This window comes from Phocoena phocoena, chromosome 6 (assembly GCF_963924675.1).
Source record: "Phocoena phocoena chromosome 6, mPhoPho1.1, whole genome shotgun sequence".
In the NCBI taxonomy this organism is placed as follows: Eukaryota; Metazoa; Chordata; class Mammalia; order Artiodactyla; family Phocoenidae; genus Phocoena; species Phocoena phocoena.
Genome location: NC_089224.1, coordinates 2,307,806 through 2,333,074, shown reverse-complemented (window position 1 = coordinate 2,333,074; position 25,269 = coordinate 2,307,806). Strand labels below are relative to the sequence as shown.

The 25,269-nt window shown below is 48.3% G+C and overlaps 1 protein-coding gene and 1 pseudogene across 1 annotated transcript in view; one reads left to right on the top strand and one right to left on the bottom strand.

The window, feature by feature from the left end:
• The window catches only part of PALLD (palladin, cytoskeletal associated protein), a 387,834-nt gene that overhangs the window by 160,860 nt on the left and 201,705 nt on the right, over positions 1 to 25,269 (bottom strand). The gene's annotated exons all lie outside the window — the stretch shown is intronic.
• On the top strand, positions 15,042 to 15,409 carry LOC136124939 (large ribosomal subunit protein eL31-like; annotated as a pseudogene).

Here is a 25,269-nt window from a genome sequence, read left to right as displayed (position 1 = left end):
AATAAACCATATGACGAGAGAGTACACGAAAAGGTGTGCTCCTATATACAGTCTGAACTGAGAAAGGATGAGGAATACTTTAAAAACACAGGGTGGAACAGGGTTGATCATTTGCCCAGAAACGTTAGCCATGGATGAGGTTCTCAAAAGTAGATTAGCAGTGCCTTCTTATGAGTTCTGGTCTACTTCTCAGCTTCTTCTCACAACCAAGAAGAAAACCACTGGTGCATCCTTCTTAAATGTATACAGGGGCAATGATGAGAGGTTGCAAGCATTCAGGGGAAGTAAAATTCTTATCAAACAATAAAAGCTTTGGACTTTTTAATCCCTAACTTTCTGAATTTTTTTCTTTTAAAGTACATGTATTACCGTTTCCAGGTGTACACACATTGTACAGTACGTATTTGTTGTGTATTTCCCCAAATCTTACTGGCGTAAAGCAACCACAAACATTCATTATCTCATCATTTCTGCGGGGGCCAGAACCCGGCAGTGGTCCGGCTGGTCCAGCCGCAGCATCTCATGAGGCTGAGTCACAAAGCTGGCGGGGCTGTGGTCATCTGGGCTGGACTGTGGCTGGAGGCTCCCCCTTCCAAGGTGGGCAGATTGGGCCAGGTGGGAGGCAAGTCCCCGCCCATGTGGCCTCTGCACAGGGCTGCTGAGTGTCCTCACAAGACGGAGCCTGGCACCGAGGGGCCGAGCGGGAAGCCACAACACCTTTTCTAGGTCAGCCTCAGAAGTGACGCGTCACCTCCGCTAGACTACTGGTGACACAGGCCAACACGGAGGGGATGTGGTAGGTGACAGGGTGGCATGGACACCAGGAGGCAGGGCTCACGGGGGTCCATCCTGAATGCTCAGATAAAGTCATTCCCCTCAAATCCCTCCCGACTGGAAAGGAAGGAAACAACACGGGAACAGAGCAAGGGGGAAGCAAAAGAAGCAGAAGAGGGAGAAAGAAAACAAGAAGAAGGAGAAGAGGAAGAAGGAGGAGGAGACAGAGTGAAGGAGGGAGGGAGGGAAGGAGGAGGTGACTGGTAGAAACGTTGAGGCATCTGAATTTGGGACCAAGTGGACTTTCAAACGCCACAAGGATTAACTAGACGCACATTCCACACTTCCTTCTTCCGCATGAAGTGAACCACAAGCTGGGCTTAGGTGACCGATAGTAATGGGGGACGGCTGCAGAGTCGTCATTCGTTCTTAGTCAAGAGGGGGGCTTTACGTCCTCCAAGGATCAGTGATGAGAACAGTCTCAGCTTCGACTATCCGTCAGAACTCTCGCTCGCTTGCCCCCACCCCCCGCCCCGCTGCTACAGGACCACACTGTTAGCGTATTTCAGGGCTTTTAGCCCCAACAAAAGCTTCGCCCATGATGGAGGCTGGTTCCTCTTTCTCCCTCTCCACGTTCGTCTCCTCTGCTTACTCTCTTCCTTCTGAATTCCGCCTCTACGTTCTTTTGTAATTATTTACACTTTCCATCTTAAAAGAGTTCAGATACTGAAAGCAGTAACGACCAAAATACATTGGGAATTTAAAGAAGTTTTGTGGTCACTAAAATCTAGCTGTGAGTTACGGAGGTCGCCAGGAGACATAAATGGCAAAAAAAAAAAAAAAAAATTATCATAATCTCAAAGCATCCCAGTGCTGATGCTAACAGTCACTGACAGTTATCAGGGATCGTTTACAAGGTTCTCAGAGGCCTATCATGTGAAATCGGGAGGAAAGCAAGGGCAGCACAATCTCACCCAATCTCAGAGCACACAAGTGGGTGACAGACGCTTAAAGATACAAATTCATAACCATCTGAGCACCCAAGCCCTTGGAAATCAATTCCTCCCTTCCAGAGAAAAGCGCCGTCAACGCTTGCCTTGTTATTTAGAAGCTGATTAGATTACCACAGGAATGCAGTAACTCCGGTGTGGCGCTCAAGCCATTGACTTTTAAGTCTGAGGCTGACCTTGTAAATTCCTGCACTTGGCAGGGCTCGGGACCGACGCAGGAGGTGGTGGTCCATCTGCAAACACTGCGGCCCTGAAACCCCGCGAGTAGCTCCTGTGCCCTCCTGTGCCCTCGTTGGTCTCAGAGCATCAACGTTGCCCAGGGCTCTGAGAACGTGACCAGACCCCCTGCCGGCTGCTGACTAAAGCAGGGTCCCCGGGTCCAGTCCCCCCACCCTCTCCTCTAGTCTTCTAACCAGCAAAGAGGGAGAGCGTCTGTAGACAACTGCAGTCTGTGTTTGCCAGGCCGCCTCCTCTTAAGCCAACCCGCCCTCCTTCCAGGGCTGAGCTGGGACTTGCGTCCTTGCCCTTGTGTGAGCTGTGCTGCTACTATCAGGAGACGTCACTGCTTCCACCCTGATAATAATAATGGCTTCATACTTATTAAGTAATGGCTATATTAAGGAAAGCGAGGTTTAGATACATTAAGCGTGGTGCCCACGGCCACACACCGCTGGGCTGGGAATGGAGAAGTCGGGGGCTAAGGCTGACCCCAAGGCTGCTCCCACGGGACGTCACCCTCATGTGGAAACTTACACAGGACAGATTTCAGGAACTCAACACCTATGATTAGCTAATGGCTTTCACAGCTGTTAGCTAATAGCTTTTATGACTCAACAGTCCTTAATATTAGCGTATGTTATGCTGCTCCAAAGATATAAAATTCAATCTCATGGATGTAACATCTACCGTGTATTCCTTACGTCCCGTTACTGAGTGAGGCTTTAATAATATAGAGAAGACTGGCACGGGTCTGTTTGCAAGAGAAAAATCATTTACCCCAATATCTGTAAAGTAACCCAGGGGAGGAGAATAATACTGGGGATTAGGATGAAGGAGGGCTCCAGTTAGAAGCGTGAGGAAAGGCCTTGTGCGGAGACTTTTAGTGGAACCCAGAAGAATGGCCAAGAGATGGTCTGGGAAGCCGGGGAAGAATGTTTATGTCAAAGCAGCTAAGGACGAGAACTTGTCTTAACCTCGCTGAATTCTTCTTGTACCTGGAAGAAAAGAAATCCATCTTTGGGGCTTTCCTGGTGGCACAGTGGTTAAGAATCCACCTGCCGATGCAGGCGACACGGGTTCGAGACCGGGTCCGGGAAGATCCCGCATGCCGCGGAGCAACTAAGCCCATGCACCACAACTACTGAGCCTGCGCTCTGGAGCCCACAAGACACAACTACTGAGCCTGCGCTCTGGAGCCCACAAGACACAACTACTGAGCCTGCGCTCTGGAGCCCACAAGACACAACTACTGAGCCTGCACGCCTAGAGCCCGCGAGACACAACTACTGGGCCCGTGTGCCAAAACTACTGAGCCCGCACGCCTCGAGCCTGTGAGCCACAAGCCCACGTGCCACAACTACTGAGCCTGCACACCTAGTGCCCGTGAGCCACAACTACTGAGCCTGCGTGCCACAACTACTGAGCTCATGTGCCACAACTACTGAAGCCCATGCGCCTAGAGCCCGTGCTCCACAACAAGAGAAGCCACTGCCATGAGAAGCCCACGCACCGCAACGAAGAGTAGCCCCTGCTCACCGCAGCTAGAGAAAGCCCGCGTGCAGCAACGAAGACCCAATGCAGCCAAAAATAAATAAGTAGATGTAACAATTTTTTAAAAATCCATCTTTGACCTCAACTTGCTAAGATTTCAGTGATTTACGAGATTACGTTTTCTTGAAAAGGATACTTTCCCAAATGTGTTTCATTTTATTTTTATTTTCAAAAATTTTTTCTAATTAAAAAAAATTTTAATTTATTCATTTTCTGGCCCCATGCAGCCTATGGGATCTTAGTTCCTCTACCAGGAATTGAACCCACGCCCCCTGCAATGGAAGCACAGAGTCTTAACCACTGGACCACCAGGGAAGTCCCAAAAGTGCTTCGTTTTAAAAGAAAAAGTACACTAAGCAAGTTGTGGTCAATTTTGTAAAACAAATGATAATTTCTCCACGTGGTGAACGTGCCCTGCAGTGACTGCAGGTCACACTCTGCCCCTGCGTACAGGCGTACAGGCGGGGCTGTCACTAGTTTCCAACCCTCAGTGGGTGGGGCAGGTGACAGGACACACCCACCTGACTGGCAAAGGCGGCGGGATATCGCCCCCACGACTGTGTCACCCGATGTGTGATGCCACGCGGACTAGAGGGAGACCGTCCCCCACCCTGGAGAGCTTTGAAGAAGCAAACTGGCCCCTGTGACTGGCTCTGGGGACGGCCACATGGCAGGAGTCCTGGGGACAAGGCAGCCTCCACCAATGGCGAGTCAGAAAGGGGCTCTCAGTCCTGCTCTGGAAGGAAGTGAACTCGGGCAACGGCCCGAAGGAGCCGGGAAGCAAATGCTCCCCGGTCGAGCTGCTGATGAGATGCTGCTGGGCTGACACCTCGACTGCAGCCTCGTGAGACCCTGAGCAGAGGACTCGGCCGACCTACGCTTGGACACCTGACCCATGGAAACTGTGACGTAACCAACAGGTGCCGTCTTAAGCCAGTGAATTTGTGGCGATTTGTTGCACAGCAAGAGGAAACTAACACACTGCAGAAATCAACAAAGCTTTCTTTTTTTTTATAAAAAGGATTTGATGGGGGCTTCCCTGGTGGTGCAGTGGTTGAGAGTCCGCCTGCCGATGCAGGGGACACGGGTTCGTGCCCCGGTCTGGGAGGAGCCCACATGCCGCAGAGCGGCTGGGCCCGCGAGCCATGGCCGCTGAGCCTGCGCATCCCGAGCCTGTGCTCCGCAACGGGAGAGGCCACAGCAGTGAGAGTCCTGCGTACCGCCAAAAAAAAAAAGGATTTGATGTATTCACTCCCATATTGCTCAGAATTATCTCCTAAATCAATGCTGTACCAGTGCTCAGAGTCGTCTGCAAGCCTGTTAAACTACACACTGCTGGTCCCCACCCTAAGGGTTTCTGATATAGCAGATTTGGGACAAGCCAAAGAATCCGCGTTTCCCACAAGTTCCTAGCTCATTCTGATACTGCTAGTTTGGGGGACCATATTTTGAAAACCGCTGATCTGTACCAATTTATTTTCTGAATATTTTTGGGTCAATTTACCTCTCTAAAGCAAAAGGATTACAACAAGCACTTTTCACATAAATTATCATCTAAAACGCTGCAGCCTTTGTTTCAACATGAACATTTTCTCCTGAACCTCCACCCCTTACCTGTATTTCTCTTTTCTGAAGAAACAATTACAAATAAACTCCGAGAACAGAACACAATGGGAATATGGGACAAGTGCTGATGAGAGAAGGGATCCGGCTACTTCCAATAATTGAGTTGTGACATGGTGGTTAAGACTTTGAAATTCTACTAAAATATTTTAGGCTCAGTACCTAGGGCAAAAATAATTCTTCTCCTTCTAGCAGTTGAAATCTTTCAAAATGTTGGAATTCCTCTGATGATATTTATAGTATCTTAACCACAAGATGTTAATATTCTCTAAAAAGCTAAAATTTGGCTTGGGCAAGCTGCGTGGCCCCCCTGAAACTAGGGGAAAGACAAGATGACCGGCCGCCCTGCCGCTCCGTCCCACAGCTTTACACAACGGGGACTGTGGTCTTTTTCTCTACACACGGTTCAATTTCCCTGTCTTCTCTACAGATGGGGACCGCACAGCCCGAATCTCCTCGCACAGCTGTAGACTCAGATCTGCTGTCTCATGGTCAAGTGCACGTGTCTGAATTTCTGACTTGAAATTGTGGCTGTCCCATTTACATCTTCCCCTGGTAAGAATAACACCGACTGCTGGAACTGGCCTACGCATCCTTTGCCTTTATTGTGTCCTGTCAATTTCTATGCCTTTGCTGAGAGCCGGACATGCTTTCACGCAGGAGTGAAAAACTGACACTCCTCAAACTGAAGGTGAAACGTCCTCCCAGACCTCACCCCCAGGGCAGGGTCCCAGACAGGACATCCTCTCTGGGGGATGACTTGTCTGCCTTTCCACGTGGCTGGTGTGAGCAGGACACCAACACTCCTGCACGGTAGCCGGGAAACCTTGACATACCAGCGATAAATAAGTAGTAACAACAGTAGCTACCTGCTGTGAAGTACCTGTTGTGTGCCTCTCTACCTATACCTAGAGGCAATCTGTAGCAAATGGACTCCAGCTGGACCTGCAGTCGGCTTCATTTCAGATTTCAGCTCCAAAGTCTCCACTTAGCAGCGCTCATTCTTGATGGCAGGCGTCCAGGTGTCAACACTTTCTCTGGACACCTCGCCAGCCTGGAATCCTGCAGATTCCTTTCTCAGACAAACACCAAGTCCCTTTTCTGAGACCCTTGCCCACGTCATCTTCACGGATGGCTCTCAGCCGTCAGCTACTCTCTCTATCTCCTTTGACTGTTTCCTCTTCCAGGCAGGGTCTTTATAACTGTAATATTTTCAAGTTGTTATCATTCACGTTTTTGACCTCTTGCTATACTTATTTCCTCCTTATTTTAACAGGCTATTTTTAAGAGCCGTTTTAGGTTCACAGCAAGATTGAGCAGAAGGTACAGAGATTTCCCAGATGTCCCCTGCCCCCCCAAAAACAAGCGCAGCCTTTCCCCCGCCATTGACATCCCCACCAGATGGGATGTTTGTTACAACTGATGAACCTACACTGACACATCACTGCCACCCAGAGTCCAGAGTTTACATGAGGCCTCACTCTTGGGGTTGTACATTCTATGGGTTTGGACAAATGTATAATGACCTGTATCCACCACTACGGTATCATACAGAGTAGTTTCCCTGCCCTAAAAATCCTCTGTGTTCTGCCTATTCATCCCTCCCTCTCCCAACCCCCGGCAATTCCTGATCTCTTTACTGTCTTCATAGTTTTGTCTTTTCCAGACTAACATAGAGTTGGAATCACGCAGTGCGTAATCTTTTCACGCTGGCTTCCTTCACTTAGTGATATGTGCATGTAAGGTTCCTGCATGTCTTTGCATAGCTTCATAGCTCATTTCTTTTTAGCAGTGAATCATATTCCATCATCTGGATGGACCACAGCTTGTTAATTCTGGAAGTAATGTCTAAGCCACTGAAATAATAACTTTCACAAGATCCATAGGTTCACAATACTCTTCTGCCCTGGGAAGAGAATTGCTGCAATACCCATAAACGGATTGGAGATGGAGAAAAGTTTGTTATTCATTCAAATATCTACTGAGAGGGTCTCCGCGCTAAGCACTGCTCATGCTGGAAACACGTGATAGTAAAACACGGCCTCTGCCCTCAAGGCTTCATCGTTTGTGTCACTGGTTTTCCTTCTCAGGCTTAACTGCAAATGCTGGAGTTCCAAGTCCCTCCTCCCAATGAAGGGAATGGTCTGATTAGGGTAATCCGATAATCCAAGCAGGCTTTTTAGAATTCGCTTATGCATACTGTGTGCTTAAAGGGGGAAGAAAGAAAATAAGGAAACCGTGTCAGATTAAAAGACTAGATCCAAGCTGGTGAAAGAGGAGAGAAAAACAATGAAAATCAGGAACGTTTTATTGACTAGAAGGAGGTGGGGTGCAAACCTGATTTTATTTTGGACCCGTGACTTCCTGGCCTCAGTGTGGTTAGGATAAGATAAAACTTAATGAATGGGGGCTTCCCTGGTGGCGCAGTGGTTGGGAGTCTGCCTGCTAATGCAGGGGACACGGGTTCGAGCCCTGGTCTGGGAAGATCCCACATGCCGCGGAGCAACTAGGCCCGTGAGCCACAGCTACTGAGCCCGCGCATCTGGAGCTTGTGCTCTGCAGCGGGAGAGGCCACGATAGTGAGAGGCCCGCGCACCGCGATGAAGAGTGGCCCCCGCCTGCCGCAAATAGAGAAAGCCCTCGCACAGAAACGAAGACTCAACACAGCAAAAATAAATGAATTAATTAATAAACTCCTACCCCCAACATCTTCAAAAAAAAAAAAAAAAACTTAATGAATGGATCTGACCGTTCCTGAGCCCATACAGCAGGGAAAAAAATGTCAGTCTGGAAGTTTCATTCAACCCTCGTCTTCTGTACACAGGACTCAGCATCTCCCAAAGGTAAACGGTTCCTCTGGATTGTTTAGATCACATGCAAAATGGCTCCGGTGGTTCTTACGTCAACAATGCTTTTACGACCAACCGGAACAATCACTTGGAATCTTGTAAGTGGAATGTATTCAATTTTAAAAGTTGACTATGACAATACTGGAACGAAAAAGGAATGAAAACAGTAAGAGAGAACTCTTTCTAATACACACTTCGTGATACGTTAGAATATGTGCTTTTACAGGGAAACATTACTAAAATATAAATATGGGAATGTAGAAACACATAATCCAAAATAAAATTTCAGCTATTATCTCAATTCTCTTTTTAAGTGTTACCTTTTTTTTTTAAAGAATGCATCATTATTTGCCCAGCATCTCAGTCTCTGAACTAATGACACCGCTTCTGTTTGTACTTTAACATACCCCGTAGAGTGGGGCACCCTCAAATATATTATATACAAAGATGAGTTATATACATTATATACAAAGATGCGTCAAAAGAATGGAGTAAAAGAAATACTGAACCAGGAAACTTGGGTCCTGGCTTTGATAGTGATGATGTTATGGATTTTTAGTCACTTACCAAGTGCCAGGCATTATGCTAAAAGCTTTTTTTTTGGCAGTACGCGGGCCTCTCACTGCCATGGCCTCTCCCGTTGCGGAGCACAGGCTCCGGACGCGCAGGCTCAGCGGCCATGGCTCACGGGCCCAGCCGCTCCGCGGCACGTGGGATCCTCCCGGACCGGGGCACGAACCCGCGTCCCCTGCATCGGCAGGCGGACTCTCAACCACCGCGCCACCAGGGGAGCCCTATGCTAAGAGCTTTACATGAGTGTTCTCTCAAGAGCCCTGCAAGTGTCGTTATTATGCCATTTTCTAGATGATAAAACTGAAGCTCAAAGAGGGTGAGGGACTCACTCAAGGTCACGGCCAAGGTCACGGCCAGAATAAGGAGGTGGTGAAGATTCACGCTGAGGCCTGACCCCAGAGCCTGTACTGTCCTCTTCATCGTAAGACCTCACCTGCCAAGTCCCTTATGGTCAGCGGTCTCATCTTGTTTTCTAGAAAAACGGAGGCGTTGGAACAACTGACCTCGGAGGTTCCCTCCAGCTTTAAATCGTCTGAGTCCTTTGGTCCATTACTGGGAGACGGTGAGACTGGAGTCCTATTTTTCCCAGGGCTTTATCTTGGCCATGTTTGGCTCTGTTCTACACCCTTGAGAAATTCAGGGAGTCTGTCTGTAATCCCGAGATGGTGGTGGCTCTGCAGGTGCCCCGTGGACCGACCACGGTGCAGAGAATGGAGAACTGCTGTGAGGGGGATGCCCTTGCCTCCTGGTCTGTGTCCCTAAACAGGCCGACCCAGCAAAGCAAAGGGAAGCAGAAAGGAGAGGCCCCTGGGGGCCGCCCTGCAGCTCACCCTTTCCCCGGACCTGCAGGGCTCTCAAACTTTTATCAGACACCACTCTCTACCCCGAGGGTGGTCTCCCCTGGGTCATCTGGGGAGGGATCTGCTGGTCACAGGGAAACAATGGAACCAAGGCCATTGCCACTGAGGGTGGCCCTCTGGGCTGAGGGCTTTCCCGGGTTGGGGGTTGGTGGGTTCTGACATCAGGCTGCTTCCCCAACCCTGCTTTGCCAGGGAGGCCAAGGGTGGAGACCCCCGCGGAGCTTCCAGACTAGTTTCCCTCTGGGGTCCACTCTATCTGAAGCAAACACTTCCCAGACCAAGGAAGCAGCTGCCAGTCTCCTACGTTTGTAAATTACCAAATTCCCCGCTTGCGCTGTGTTTGTTTTGGGAAATCCGGGAGATGTCCACAGATACACAGAGGGCTCCTGAGGGCGTTCTGAGCATTGCAAAACTGAATCACAATGAAAGTCAAACTGAAGCGAGCTTTTATTTTTGGGCCCCCTGCCAGGCCCGAACAAACAAAACAGGCAGAAAACAAGCAAGGTTAGAGGTCCCGTCAGCAACCTCATTCAAACCTTTTCTGTACAGCAGAGATGGGGGATCTGTTCCAACCAAAGCTCTCTTTGCCCTGAAGCTGCTTACAGACCTCAGATCCCATACTGCTCACTTACTAGCAACTGATTACAACCGGATCTTTAACAACAAGGTGAGAGGAATTTTGAGCAAAGGAGAGACTCCTCACAGCACTGCCTGATGACAGGACAGGAAGCTTCATCGTTACAGCCTTTAGCAAAATCTGTAGTGTCCCCATGTAAAAAACCTCAAGTGTAACTGAACTAAATTAAACTTCTGTCCTAGACACTGTGCTACTTGAGATGGCCGATGCCTCCATGGATAAGCTCCTCCTCCAGAATAGGACGGCCTAGCGACGTAAGCAGGCGTCAGATGGATAAATGCCACTCAGTGTGACATTTACATATAACCCGTCTGTTAAGCCCACTCATATTTACTGAGCGCCGACTGTGTGCTAAGGCTGGGGTAGGGCTGGGGCAAAGCTTACAGGGCGGACACAGCCTGGTGTCCGAGAACCTCTGGTCTCGTGGGGAGACCTCCTTCAGAGAGTAAAGACATGAGGGTCCCCAGGGCGGAAGCCCTCAGTCCAGCGGGGGCAGACGGCGACCTAAGGCAGTCTGTGCCTCTAGACAGCGGGGTATGGGCTGCTCGCGGGAGGGGCTGGCCAGGCAGCCGGAGGAGCACAGGTGAAAAGGCTGGGGGTCCAGGGGCAGCACCTGAGTCACTGAGAACAGGGAGGGAGACTGTCAAGGCGTCCTTGGTTGTTTAAAGGAAACCCAACTACATGCAATAAACGGCTTGCTTGTTTTCTCATCTGGTACTGAACAGGGGTGATAGCTGACTAACCTCCAGAGCTTCTGGTCAGCGTGGGGAGGGCTGGGCAGCGAACGAAGAGGGCTGTAGCCAAAGGCCAACAAACCCGGCATCCCAGCAGACCCGTGCAACCTGCGAGATCTTTCCAAACACTAAGCACTAGTCACAAACTCCTAGTACTGGTTTTCCTACACCCTCACTGGGAAACACTCTCCTAGCGGGTTGGTGTCTGAAGCATCGGAACGGTGCAAGACAGAACTCCTGCGTCAGGTGTGTTCCCAGAGCAGAAACTGGCTTTGTCCCCAAGACGCCGCGCGTGTGGTCGTCCGGCCAAATGAAGCATTTATAACGTACAACATCTCGATGCCGCCCCGATACTTTAAACACACAGTCTTCTCCTCCGTGTGAGTTTTTCCTTCTCCAGGACAAGTATGGCCTCGATACTGAGCCAGAGGTCAGAGAGCTATGGGCATCTCCTTTGTGGGAGAGCAGAGCCTGCCTGGGCCAGATAAAGGCGAAGGATGTGCGCGAGAGACACTGGGTACAAACTCGAGGAGGACTTGGAACCAGTGACAACTCCCGGGCTGACGCACAGAAGCCGCGAACTACGTGTAATTAAAACCCACTAATTTGGGCTTCCCTGGTGGCGCAGTGGTTGAGAGTCCGCCTGCCGATGCAGGGGACACGGGTTCGTGCCCCGGTCTGGGAAGATCCCACATGCCGCGGAGCGGCTGGGCCCGTGAGCCATGGCCGCTTGGCCTGAGCGTCCGGAGCCTGTGCTCCGCAACGGGAGAGGCCACAGCAGTGAGAGGCCCGTGTACAGCAAAAAAAAAAAAAAAAAAAAAAAAAAAAAAAAACAAAAAACCCACTAATTTCCCTGCAGAGGCAAGTCAGGTGGGCACAGCACACACTGCCGTCCAGACTCCCCTCAGGAAAGCCAAGGGGACCTGTGGGAACCCAGCAGGCCTCGCTGGGGGCCAGCGCGTGGTGACTGCGCCATCCCCGCGGCGTCCCGATCTGGAGGCCCAGCCGTGGGGCGTTCTGGCGAAGAGAAGAATCGAGTCGGCTGCGAATTAAGCGCGTTCTCTCCCCTCTGCTGCCGACACAGTGCTCCTGGCTGCCCTCCAGGATTTGTCCAATATGATCTTCCTGGGACCGCTGGACCCCAGCAAAGAGGCACCCGCGTTCCAAGTTTTTACAGGGTGTACTGCTCGCTCCCACCCCTCGGGACAATTATTCTTATCAAAGGGATTCACACATCCAACACAAAGGTGAGGAAGGAAACTCTTCCAGCACTCGACTCCCTCACTAGCTCAGAAGCCAGCAACCTCTGTAACAGACGGGAAGGCACATGAAAACAGTTTCCGGAAGCGTCACTATTCCCTTTAACGTTTCTCCCATGTTTGATATCTCAGAAATATGACCGTGGCACCAACTGGCCACTGAGAGCTCCCACCACCCGGAGTTTGATTTGTACAGACGTGAGCTGACGGACCCTGAAGCCGATGGGAGTGTTACAACGTGGGATGAAGTTAATCAAGCCCATATGACACTTAACATTCTTCCCTATTAAATAAAGGTCACTTCTTCCAAGAGACTATTTCCAGCAAATAAGATTTCTGCAGTTGTGCAAGACTGAAGCTAATTAAACACCAGAGCAAAATGGAAAACAGATGTCACAGAACATTTTAAAAGATTTTAATGACATCCTGCCTGTTTTCTTAAACTCATTTGTAGTTGCTATCACCGTCTGCCCTGAAGTTCACAAGTGGTTGGGAGGGCAGGATTTGCATCATTTTCATGTCACTGGCGGTAGGAAAGCCATTCAAAGGGAAGTGTGCAAGGGGGAGTCTTGCAGAGTCTTTCTCTACACAACCTGGCCAGCTCTTTTGGCTTCAACTCCTGAACTCTTTTAAATTAACGTCTTCTGTCTTTCAAAAGAACTTTCCATCCCAGCTCCTCCAACTCTAGCTCTTTTTACAGTCCTTTCCAGTCGTCTTGTGCTCAATTATCCTGAACACACCTGCTACCTTGACTAAGAAACTTAGTATCTGTCAGTTCCGGCTCAGAAAAAAAACAGAGCATGATGACATTTTCCGGAGATGAAAGTCATAATGAACAAGCAGACACATCGACAATTAGACTTGGAATGTCTTTTCCCCATATTATATCCACCATTCAAAATGGCCAAATCTTCCTGAAACAATCAAAATTTCGAATTAGACTGAGGGACGAAGCAGGTTTCCTCTCTTCAAAAGCGCGTTCACAGAAGGAAGACGCAGATGTGTAGGAGGGACCAGACAGGGAGCACAGGGCCTCGTCACCATTTTTCTTCTTCTATAATTTGTCTTTTCAAAAATCTTTTAGGGTGCTTCCCAGTGTCTGAGACCCTCTGATGATTGTGGACGTGCGTCCTTGAGTGGCTTACAACACCCACAAATGCTTGGTACACGGGGAGCTCAACCATCCATTGAGAACGGCCTGGACCATTTTCTCAAATCTTCCTGACACGGTAATTAACAAAGAAGAAGCAAGGGATACTGCGGCCGCCTGCTATGTATACAAGGTCCCTGTTCAACTACAAGTCAGGAGATGTTTTCCATGACCAAACAATGATGTCTGCTAACCAGGGAAGAGAGGACACAGGTAAATGCTGCAGGAGAACCAGAGAGGGGTTCCCTTTACAGCAGTGAGGACGCAGCCCCAAGACAAGCTCCCCACGGGGGACGGGACATGCGTCCTGGGCGACGGTGGCCCCCGCCAATGCTGCTCCCGTGTGCAGAGGGCAGCCCGCGGCTCCTGGGTTAGCTGTCATCAAAACGGGCCATTTTCCCTGCCTGGACATTAGGCTCGAAGGCCTTCTTTTCATTTTCTAAGAAAGCTTTATAACTGAAACTGTCCAATAAGTATTTTACTTATTCATTTTGCCATCTGCAACACGCGATCGTCTCGGTATTATATATGAAAGCAAAGAAGTAGAACAATGGAAACGCCAGCGACTGACTTGCTGTCAGCTGGGGTCGGTGTGAACGCGGGGTGTTTACGAGGGTTAACGAGGGGAGAGGCAGGAGACAGAAGGAGCCGTCTGGATGAACTAGGACATCCAGGCCTGCGTCCGGTGGGGCGGCGGGAACGGCCTGGGGGTGTCGGGGTGGGAGGCGGGTGCGGATTAGAGAAACAAAGCTAAGATTACCCATGGCTGAGGGCTGTCTGTGATGCCTCACATTCTGGCCTCCCCTGGGTGCTCCCTGCCATGCCGAGGTGCCACCTCCCGCCACACAGTCACGTCATTATCCTAAGCGTGTGTCTTCTGAGAGTGAGCTCTTAGTTACAGAAAACAACTCCTGCAGCATCACTGATTCCAAACCCTGACTCCCAACGGGTTTTGGGTTTTTTTTCCCAACCTGTTTTAAGCTCCCCTTTCTCCAATCGGTTTCTGGCCACAAACCAATGAAAAATATAGAGTGAAATGGCCTTGGAAGTTGAGAACTAGGACAAAGGTAATGTGGGTTAGAAATCAGAGCGAGGGGTCAGATGCCTTCCATGCCTGGAGTTCACAGATGCTGCCCTGGGGAGCAGGCTCGTGGCCAGGGACACAGACAGCCCGTGGCCACGCTGGCCTGAACCCCGGCCCTGCGGCCCCAAGAGTCGTGTCCGTCTTGGTCTTTGAAGCAAGACATTAACCTCCCAACGGCTGGATTGAAGGAGGATGGGCTGAGCGATTCCTCTTTCAGCCTCTTGGTCCTGCTGGGTTTCAGGACTCTCGGGGCTGCCGGGGACTCAGGGAGCAAAGAGTCGCCCCCAAGAGGCTCTTAGTGAGTCGAGGGAGACATGGAGGGATTAGTGAGGCTGCCCACCTTCGTGGAAAGAACCAGAACCTCACCAACCTCACCAGGGAGTGCAGAGGAGAGGTCGGGGGAAAACAGAACAGCGAGCTTTCAATTTTACCACCGAGCACCTTATGGGTAAAGGAATTTCTCCTAGAATAAAACCTTGCCATCTGCCATTTGTGTGACAGTGAACACGCTGTACGTAGAGAGAATCTTTTCCAAACTCCTCGCGACCAGCAGAGCCGACTTCCTCCTCATGGGCCTGAATGTCGCCAAGTGTGTTTTCTTTAGTTTCTCACCCTACAGATGTCTTCTTCATCTGGTACTCAAAAATATCAATACTCACATACAGTTTTACTTTTTAAAAAAAAAAAGCAGCTTCCTTTCCAACCCCGGCCCAGCAGGATGGCTCCCGCAAAGAAGGGCAGCGAGGAGAAGCAGGGCCGGGCCGCCATCACCACAGTGGTGACCAGAGAACACACCATCCACATTCACAAGCGCCTCCATGAGTGGGTTTCAAGAAGCCTCCCCCTCGGGCACCCAGAGAAATCTGGAAATCTGCCATGAAGGGAACTGGAACTCCACCAGATGTATGCATCGACCCCAGCTGCTGCGCCAAAGGAATAAGCAGTGTCCCGTGTTGCGGCCAAGTGCAGTTGTCCAGAAAACGTAACGAGGGTGAAGATTCACCAAACCAGCTCTATACGGTGGTCACCTATGTAGCTGTCACCACTCTCAAAAGTCTACAGACAGTTCACGTGGATGAGAACTAACTGCTGAGGGTCCAATAAAGTTACAGAACCACCACCACCACAACAAAACAGCAGCCTCCAAATATGTTTGCCATCAACCCAGCTCAGAGTTCTCTGAGTTGTGTGAGCATCTTGTTCATTCCACAACCTTGAGGACTAATGCTGAACACAACCCGTGTCTGCCCTACTCATTTTGGAGGGCAGATCAGATCCGGGTGTTTGAAGGAGAAGGGGACAGACTGGCATCTCACTTTGCGCGGAACCTCAGGCAGCGAACAGAGCAAACACGGGCATCCACCTGCATGCCTCCTTGGGCTCCAAAGGGCTCCGGAGGCCGCGTGGGAAAGAAAGAGGTTTCAGGAGAACCCCCGTGCAAACCCTCTTCACCTATCAGACAAGGCTTTGAACGGGTCACAGCTCACATCACTAACATCCCCCTGGCCCTCTGCAGCTGCCTCTAACCGTCTGCTTTTCTCCATCTCTTCACCACGACTGGCAGCAGATTTTTGGACCCTGGGGTCACTAGTAATTGGAGGCAAGAACTTGAGGGCCTCTCTGGGAATGTTTTTAAACCTGCTGGGGCAGACGGGGATCCACTTGTGTGAGCTCCGTAGCAGCCGTCCGACTGCACCCATGTCGAATTCCGTTTTCTCAGATAACAGATGGAGAGTCCCTGAACACCGCGCCCTCGGAGCTGTGCGTCGTCTCAGGAGTTGCGGTGACTCTACGCCCCGCCGCCGGTCCTCACTTTCCCACCCTTTCTGGGAAAGAAAAATGGACCCGAGACACAGTTGTGGTCAATGACACTTAGGGGAAAGTCTGCTGGAAAGGAATTTCTCCAGAATAAAAATAAACAGAGCCTCACAAGACATATGGCCTCTGCCCCATCCCTCCTGCTCTGGACACTGGTGTGAGGACAGGGTATTTGGGGCTGAAGCTGCCTCACAACCATGGGAACTCCAGACACACACTCACATCCCTGAGCTCCTGAAACAGGCCCGGCCGCTAGCACATGGATGTCGTGTGTGTGTGTGTGTGTGTGTGTGTGTGTGTGTGTGTGTGTGTGTGCATGCATGCCTCAGTATGTGTATACAGCAAAACTAAGGCATATTAATTATCAAGGCAAACGTTTTAAACTCACAAAATGATGCCATTTAAATATTTATTTATTTAGGCTGTGCCGGGTCTTAGTTGTGGCATGTGCGATCTTTAGTTGTGGCATGCAGACTTCTTAGCTGCGGCATGCAGACTTAGCTGTGGCACGTGGGGTCCAGTTCCCCGACCAGGGATCAAACCTGGATCCCCTGCATTGGGAGCGTGGAGTCTTATCCACTGGGCCACCAGGGAAGCCCCTGATGCCATTCTTTGAGAAAGGAGAAATGAAAGCAAAACTGAGGCCGTGAGCTGAGCCCCACTAACCCGTGCTTGGAGGCAGAGGACCACTGGAGCTCCCCACATGACACCACTGGGCGGCTCCTGGGCCTTCGTCTGCATCTCCCTGGGCTAAGGTTTGTGTCAGTCTGTGCAAGTTGGTCAAATGCCCAGCTACCCGTAGGGGTCACTCCACTTTTCACACGGTGGCCATAAAAATAATTTGCAAACATGGGAGGAACAGGAACAGGGAAAGAGAAAGTCAGACAAAAATGATGCAGTGAACCCACACTTTTCCAGAAGAGACACTTCCAGCCCCCATCGGGGACACAGACCCAGAGCTAAAACCTACGGCTCCAGCCTCAAAGGAAACGGGGTTCCTCGCCGCAGGACTGTGGCCTGTGTAAATAGCAAGGCAACCTACTAGATGCACCCAACCAGCACCCAAGGGAAGGGAGGGATGGAAAAATATTAACACTTAGGGAAAGGAGCTTTAGCCTATGAGTGGTTTCCCCCCACCTCAGAAAGGCACAGCCCTGTCTGCGAGAGAGAGAAATCATCTACCCAGTAGATGGACTGGATGGAGAGGCACCCAGGCCTGGAGAGGAGGTGGGAGTGAGGATGCGAGGGCGGTGAGGCCTCCCGACGCCCTGGGAAGGGGCCTGGAGCGGAGTCTGGTCTGGCAACTGGGAAGGACGAGGCTGGCTCAGTGCCGTGCTGACTGCACAGAGCAGGACATCTTTAGGGACAAACAGCCCTAGATGTTATACTGCCCGAGCCCCTCAAAGGCTAACAGGCTCCATCTCTGATATTCATGACGTTGACCCTGACCTCCAGGAAGAGGACGCCATCGAGAGGCAGATGTTTCAGAACATTTCCAACATCACCAGCCGCCTCCTCTCCTTCTTTCCGCTTCTCTCTAATTTGGGGACTTAGAGGACTAGCGAGAGTTTTCCGGAAAGTTCCCTCTTAAAGAATATCGTGTTCCTCAAGGTTGCTTTTTAAAAACCGCTGCAGTAGCTTATCTGTGACAAAGGCTGATGAAAGCTGCAGACAGACATGAAATAATATAAGAAAGTGGTTACCCAGAGCAGAACGAGGCTCAGACCAGAAATACGTCCCAACGAGAAGAAAGGGAGACTGGCAACTCCGCACAATCTCAGGCTGCACCGTCCCCCGCCTCGTCCCCACCCCAAACCTTTCACCATGGAAACAAGGCAGGACATACCTAGACTGTGGCCTAGACACCCCGTGTGGGCTGTCGAGCTACTGACGAGCTTTGTGTAGCAGAGGCCCACGTGGTTCCCTCCACCCGCAGGACACGGATAACGTTCTCAGCTCGAAAGGAAACCAAACCCCAGGACTTACACCACTGTTTAACGTGGGACTTTAAGATACTAAGTACTGTTCTTAGAAATAAATGAGCTGCTGTAGTTAGCTGGGCTTCCTAATGAAGATGTGAATTTAAATCCTAGGTACAATTTCCAAAAAGTTCCCAGAGCTCGTGATTTTTAAAGGGTAAAATCGATGCCTCGGGTAATCAGGATTTGAGGTTTTTGCTAACGACAGTGATATGACTGGTGAAAACATTTCCCTTTTCATTTGTTGCTTATGACTAGAGCACACTAATATTTGATCATTAAAATTATGACTAAGCTGTACTCATCACGCTGGTCATATTTTTCAACACGTCTCAACAACTTAAAAAATGAATTATTTGGCACAAGAACCGACTCACAGATCAGCGGAACAGGGCAGAGAGCCCTGATATAAACCCACGTACCTATGGTCAATTAATCTATGACAAAGGAGGCAAGGATATACAATGGAGAAAAGACAGTCTCTTCAATAAATGGTGCTGGAAAACTGGACAGCTACATGTAAAAGAATGAAATTAGAACACTCCCTAACACCAAACACAAAAATAAACTCAAAATGGATTAAAGACCTAAATCTAAGACCAGAAACCATAAAACTCCTAGAAAAAAACACAGGCAGACACACTTTGACATACATCATAGCAATGCTTTTCTTGGATATGTTTCCTAAGGCAAAGGAAATTAAAGCAAAAATAAAGAATGGGACCTAATTAAACTTAAAAGCTTTTGTACAGCAAAGGGAAGCATGAAGAAAATGAAAAGAGGACTTCTCTGGGGGCACAGTGGTTAAGAATCCACCTGAGTGAGAGAAACCAGACACCAAAGGTTACACATTGTATGATCCCATTTATATGAAGTATTCAGAACAGGCAAATCTATAGAGACCGAAGGCAAATTAGTGGCTGCTTTGGGATGGGAAATGGGAGTCTGGAAGGAAGGTATTCTCTAAAAGGCACAGGGTTTCTCTTGGATGATGAAAATGTTCTAAAGAGTGACTATGGCGATGGTTGGACCTACCTGTGACTACGCTAAAAACCACTGAATTGTATACTTTAAATGAGGAAAGTGTACATACAGTATGTGAATTATGTCTCAATAAAGCTGTTAACAAAAGAAAAAAATGAATTAGGCAAACAGTTAATAAAAGCTACCTAACTTTCGGCACTTATCCACTTAAAAGGAAAACATAAAAGAATCATGTACATTTATAGAGTTTCAGGAATAGGAATGAAAATACTTTGTATTTAAGAGCTGAATTAAGAATACCAAGAATCCATGTTTACGTGAGGTCTGAAAAATTCTTTTGACCGTAAACTTCTAGTTTATCTGATTCATGTGCCCAATATCAACGTCCTCTTTGTAAGAGTGAGAAACACTTCCGTAAGTTTTCCAAGCTATTCCACCCTGAAAATGGAGCCCCTAGTTTCGGGATCATGTCCTAGTGAGCACTTGGTCTGTGTGAAGTAGTTTAGGTGGAGAAAACGATGCGGGGTGAAGAGTACACTATCAGATTATATAAAATAAACACATCATGCATATTTCAGTGTTTCCGATGAATCACGTCCTACTTCGGTGTAACACCTTGATCTGCCCTGAGATAACCTCAGCTTGACGAGGAATGGAATCATTCTAAGGGAAGAAAAGGGAAGAATTGCGCTTTGAGCTCACGTTTGCTCTTGGAACCATTAGTAAACGCCCTTTGCTTTACTGAAGTTGTTGGCTATGTTCTCTGGCCTTAGATAACATTTCCAACAGACCCGGAACTTCTGAACAGGAGTGGATAAGGGACCGCCTTTCCACGTCAACTCAGGTGGCTCTGGACTAACCCCCAATGATACAGACTCCATTTCCTCAGTATACAACGACTCAAGCCTTCTTCAGATCATCTCTCCATTTGTTTTTCAAGTTACTTACTACTTGGTGGAAGAGGGATTCTCCCAGGCCACAGACAAGGATGGGAGTTCTGGGTCGACTGTACTTTGCAGAGGTCTTTGTCACAGGAGGAGAGGTGGAGAGGCCTTGGTGAATTTAGAAACATCTCCCTAATGATGTTATCAGTCGGTTAGCAAAACAGAACGCTTTGAGGGCTCCAGCATTTCGTGAGAGCATGACAAGCAAGTAGGAAATGTCAGCCCTTAGCCAGCAGCGTGTGACAGGTCTTCTGTGGGTCTGTGAGCAGTGTTTCCCGCACAACTACAGATCTTAAGCTTGCACAAAAGAAGCAGCTGTGCACCCACACTTTGTAGCCTTCCATCAGCACTTTCCCCATTTCTGATATTCAGGGTGCTGAAGTTCATGCGTCTACTTTTCAGGAACCCTAGGGTGACCTGAATGAAACAAAAGCTCCCAATCTGTCAGTGATTTTCCATCCATTTTTTTCTCACTACATTTTTAAGGTGGAGGAAGAAAAAAGGAACGTAACCTAGGAAAAAGTCCCTTTTTTTTTTTTTTTTGGGCAAGTTTTGAAAGTTGCTTATTTCAGAAGCTTCCTGTATGCACAGTCAAGGAACAAAAGAGTCACTGACCACATTCTCTTAATAATAATAATCAGAACGACGACGGGTAACATCAGTTGGGTACCCGCCCCGTGGCGCTGCTCTACGCCAGCACATCATTGCCCGGGACCACGGTCCTGTGAAGCAGGCACTCATCCCTCCCTTTACTCAAGACGAACCGACGCTTGGGTCAGTGAGAGGCTTGCTCAAGGTCACCTCGTTAGGCAGAGATGGAGATTCTGTCCCTGTCTACACTGCTTTCTGAGGCTAGAAAGAGTCTCCCTTTCAAAACAAGGTCCAAAGTTGTAAACTGTCTTTTACTAACAAGTGGTGGATTGAATGGCTGCATTTTATTTTTGTTCCTTCCTTAGATCTGAGAGAGAGAAAGACAGAGAGAACAACTGTGATTTCCCTGGAATATAAAGGGCAGGGAGCTGTCACTGACTTATGTGAGAAGACAGTGGAAACCAGGTGCCCACAGGAGGTGAAGCAAACAAGAAGGAAGCTCACGTGAGCAGCTGAAGGCCTGGCCACTAGACCGCTGTGAAGGTGGGGAGGGGTGGCTCTGAGTACAGGAGGACAGGCCAGCTCCACCTGCCCCTGGAAGCCCCTTGGCCATTCCTCCTTCTCGTCTTTAAGGGTCAGGAGGCTTCTGTTGTGGGGACAGAGAGCCAGCCAGAGTCAGACCCAGCGACGCTTGGCCCAGCAGAGAGAAGGGGCGAGAGAAGAGGCTGAAGACGAGTGTGGGAATTAAATGGGCACGTCCTCCGAGCGATGGAAGCCAGCCCTGTCCCCGTGCAGCTCCCAAATGCCGTCTGCCAAGCACGTCCCTGCCCCGTCCACCCTCAGCCAGGGAAGGAAACGGAATGCTTTTCTTTCTAGAGAAACTCATCAACCTACGAGGAAAGACCTGCAGAGGCTGACATTTTGGGTCCTTGCCAAGTCCTAGGTGATGCCTACCAGCTGGCAAACCCCCAGCAACAATAGTTTCCAGTCAACGTGTGGGTGCCAGTCAGCATGAGACGTTAAAGAAAACCTCAGACATGAAATTTAGCCCAAGTAGATTTAAAAGGAACTTGAGGGAGTAGAGAAAATGCAGAAAATGGGGTCGGGGGACTAAGTAACAACAAGGACAGTCAGCCCCCAAAAACCTCCAGTGATTAAGAGCTGCAAAGAGATAAAGGTCATTACAGCACACATGACAGGGTGAACTGACAGGATGCCACAGGAAATTTAGAGAACGAGAAGGAAGCCTTGGGAAATGAAAGTATGACAGCAGAAATGACAAATTCAGCAGGAAGCATGGAAGACAAAGGTGAAGAGATCTACAGAAAGTACAATGAAAACAGGCAAGAAAAGAAAATCAGAACCTCAGTTCTAATGTGGGAGTTGGAAATATCATGATAATACAAGTTTCAGAAAGGACAGAGAGAGTGGAAAGGAAATTAAAAAAATAATGAGAAAATTTCCATACTGTACACTCACGAGTTTTCCAACGGAAAGGGCAACTATCCTAGCTAAATATCCTGTACAATGTCTGAAAAATACTGCATATCACCAAGCAAATTTCAGAGCACCGGGGATAAAGAGGAGATTCGACATACCTCCAGAATGAAAAAAATCATAGGTCACACACACACAAAGGGCCAGAAAGCAGGTTGGCATTGGACTCCTCTACGTTAGCACTAGAAACTAGAAGAATCTGAAGCAATTTCCTCAAAATTCTTAGGAAAACTCTATCATTCCAAACCAAGCCAAACTGTCATTTCAGTGTGAGGATAAAATAAAAAACATTTTCCAGACAAGTAGGGCTTAGAAACCATTGGTCCTTCACACTTTCTGTGAAAGCTACTGGAGGGTTTGCTTCTGGCAAATGAGAGGGGAAAACAAAAAAAGTGAGACACATGGCATTTAGGAGCCAGGGAATCAGGAAAGGAATGAGGTGAAGACACTTCCAGGATGACAGTGAAGGGGGGTTGAGGGGAACAGCTGTGTCCTGAGCGACAGAGCAGCTGGGCAAGAACGGAGGAGAGGATGCAGGGACTCTCCTGCATTTCAGACATGTTCACGTCAGGACAATGACATGAGAAACACAAGGTTTAATGCACCTCTATGTTCACTGCAGCACTATTCACAACAGCCAGGACATGGAAGCAACCTAAGTGTCCATCGACAGAGGAACGGATAAAGAAGATGTGGTACCTATATACAATGGAATATTAGCCATAAAAAAGAATGAATAATGCCATTTGCAGCTATGTGGATGGACCTAGAGAGTATCATACTGAATGAAGTCAGACAGAGAAAGACAAATACCATATGATACCACTAAAATAGGACACACATGAACTTATTTACAAAACAGAAACAGATTCACAGACATAGAGATCAGACTTGTGGTTGCCAAGGAGAGGGGGAGGGAAGGATTGGGAGTTTGGGATTAGCAGATGCAAACTATTATATAGGATGGATAAACAACAAGGTCCTACTGCAGAGCACAGGGAACTGTATTCAATATCCTGTGATAAATCATAATGAAAAGAATACGAAAGAAGAATATATATGTGTATAACTGAATCACTTTGCTGTACAGCAGAAAGGAACACAACATTGTAAATCAACTAGACTTAAGAAAAAAGAAAAAAAGAAATGCTTTAGAAGATGCTGACTAGCTGCCCTGATGGTCCCAGTGAGACCCGACAAGGATACAGACAGTTCATCATAAAAACAAACCCACGACCGAGACAGGAAAACAGAGTGAGTGAGCCAGAGGGTTATCTTCCAAATGCATCGATAATTCATACTGGGCCACTTATACTTGCACAAAATCTCTGAAATAGTTTCTTTGTGACTTAAGCAATTCTTTATTTTGAAACGTCCCATCAATGCAACATGCCCAGGTTACGTAAGTAGCTGCAATTAAGACTTTCTGGAGGAAAAACGCCCAACACATGTACTAAGTCTACATGCAGGATGACACTAAGTGCTCTTATCGGAATAAATATCCACCCCGCCACCTGCCTTTGTCGGGCGTGGACCGTCTGGTGCACGGTGGAGACGCTTCTGCATGACTGTGTAGAGTGGTTTTTCATTCCTGTAGATTCCTCGGTAATCCTGTTGCACCTTTAGACAGTGTTCTGAGTTCACGCTGACGTCAACACGAACCATAAATGAGCAGACCGCCTCCTAGCACAAGACATGCTCACACCACAAGAAACCATCGACAAAACGAAAAGGCAACCCACCAAATCGGAGAAAATGTTTGCAGATGATACGACCAGTAAAGGGTTAATACCCAAAATATACGAAGAGCTCACACGACTCAACAGTGAAAAACGAAACAACCCGATTAAAAATGGGCACAGAGGACCCGAAGAGACATTTTTCCAAGGACGACATACAGAGGGACGACAGGCACGTGAAAAGATGCTCAACGTCGCTAATTATCAGACAAATGCAAATGAAAACCACAATGAGGTATCACCTCACACCTGTCAGGATGGCCATCATCAAAATAACAAATAACAAGTTTCAGCGAGGATGTGTAGAAAAGGGAGCCCTTGTGCACTGTTGGCGGGAATGTAAACCAGCGCAGCCTCGATGGAAAACAATATGGAGGGTCCTCAAAACTCAAAAACAGAACTGCCATATGGTCCAGTGATTACACTTCTGGGTATTTCTCTTCAGGAAATGAAATCACTATTTTGAAGAGATATCTGCACCCCCATGTTTGTTGCAGCATTATTTATAGTAGCCAAGACACGGATGCAACCTAAGTGTCCACAGATGGATGAACGGATACAGAAATAAAGACATTCCCTCTCTCTCCCTCTCCCTCCTCCCACACCTTACACACACACACACAGGAATACTATTCAGCCATAAAAAGAAGGCAACCCTGCTATTTTCGACAACATGGATGGACCTTGACCGCATTATGCTACGTGACAGACCGAGAAAGACAAATACTGTATGATCTCATTTTTATGTGGAATCTTAAAAAAAAAAAAAAAAGAAAGAAAAACCCCAAAACAAAAAACTGAACTCATATACACAGAGAGGGGATGGTGTGGTAAGTGACATGGGTGGAGGGCCTCAAAAGGTACAAACTTCCAGTTATAAGATAACTTAAGTCCTGGGATGTAATGCACTGCATGGTGACTACAGATAGCAACACTGTGTTGTATATTTCAAAGCTGCTAAGAGAGTAGATTTTTCACGTTCTCATCACAAGGAAAAAAGCTTGTAACTCTGTGAGGTGATGGATATTAAACAGACATAGTGTGGTGACCATTTCACAATATACACATATATTGGAAACATACTGCACACCTTAAATCAATATGGTGTTATATGTCAATTATAGCTCAAGAAAAAAATTTGATAAAAAAGACCCAAAAAGTTGATGTTTATAAATTTCATGTGAAAATAGATCGTGGAGGAAATCTGACACCAGGGGGAAAATGACTCACTGAGCTGGAAATAAATCCAGAAAAAATGACAGATCGCTCATAACCAAGTGGGATGCAGTCAGCTAGAGGGACTTGGTTATTTTCTCATATCACCCTAAATTAGTTTGTTCTAGACTCCGTGGAGGGTACACTGCAGACTGATAAGGACTTGGGAGGAAGAGAGG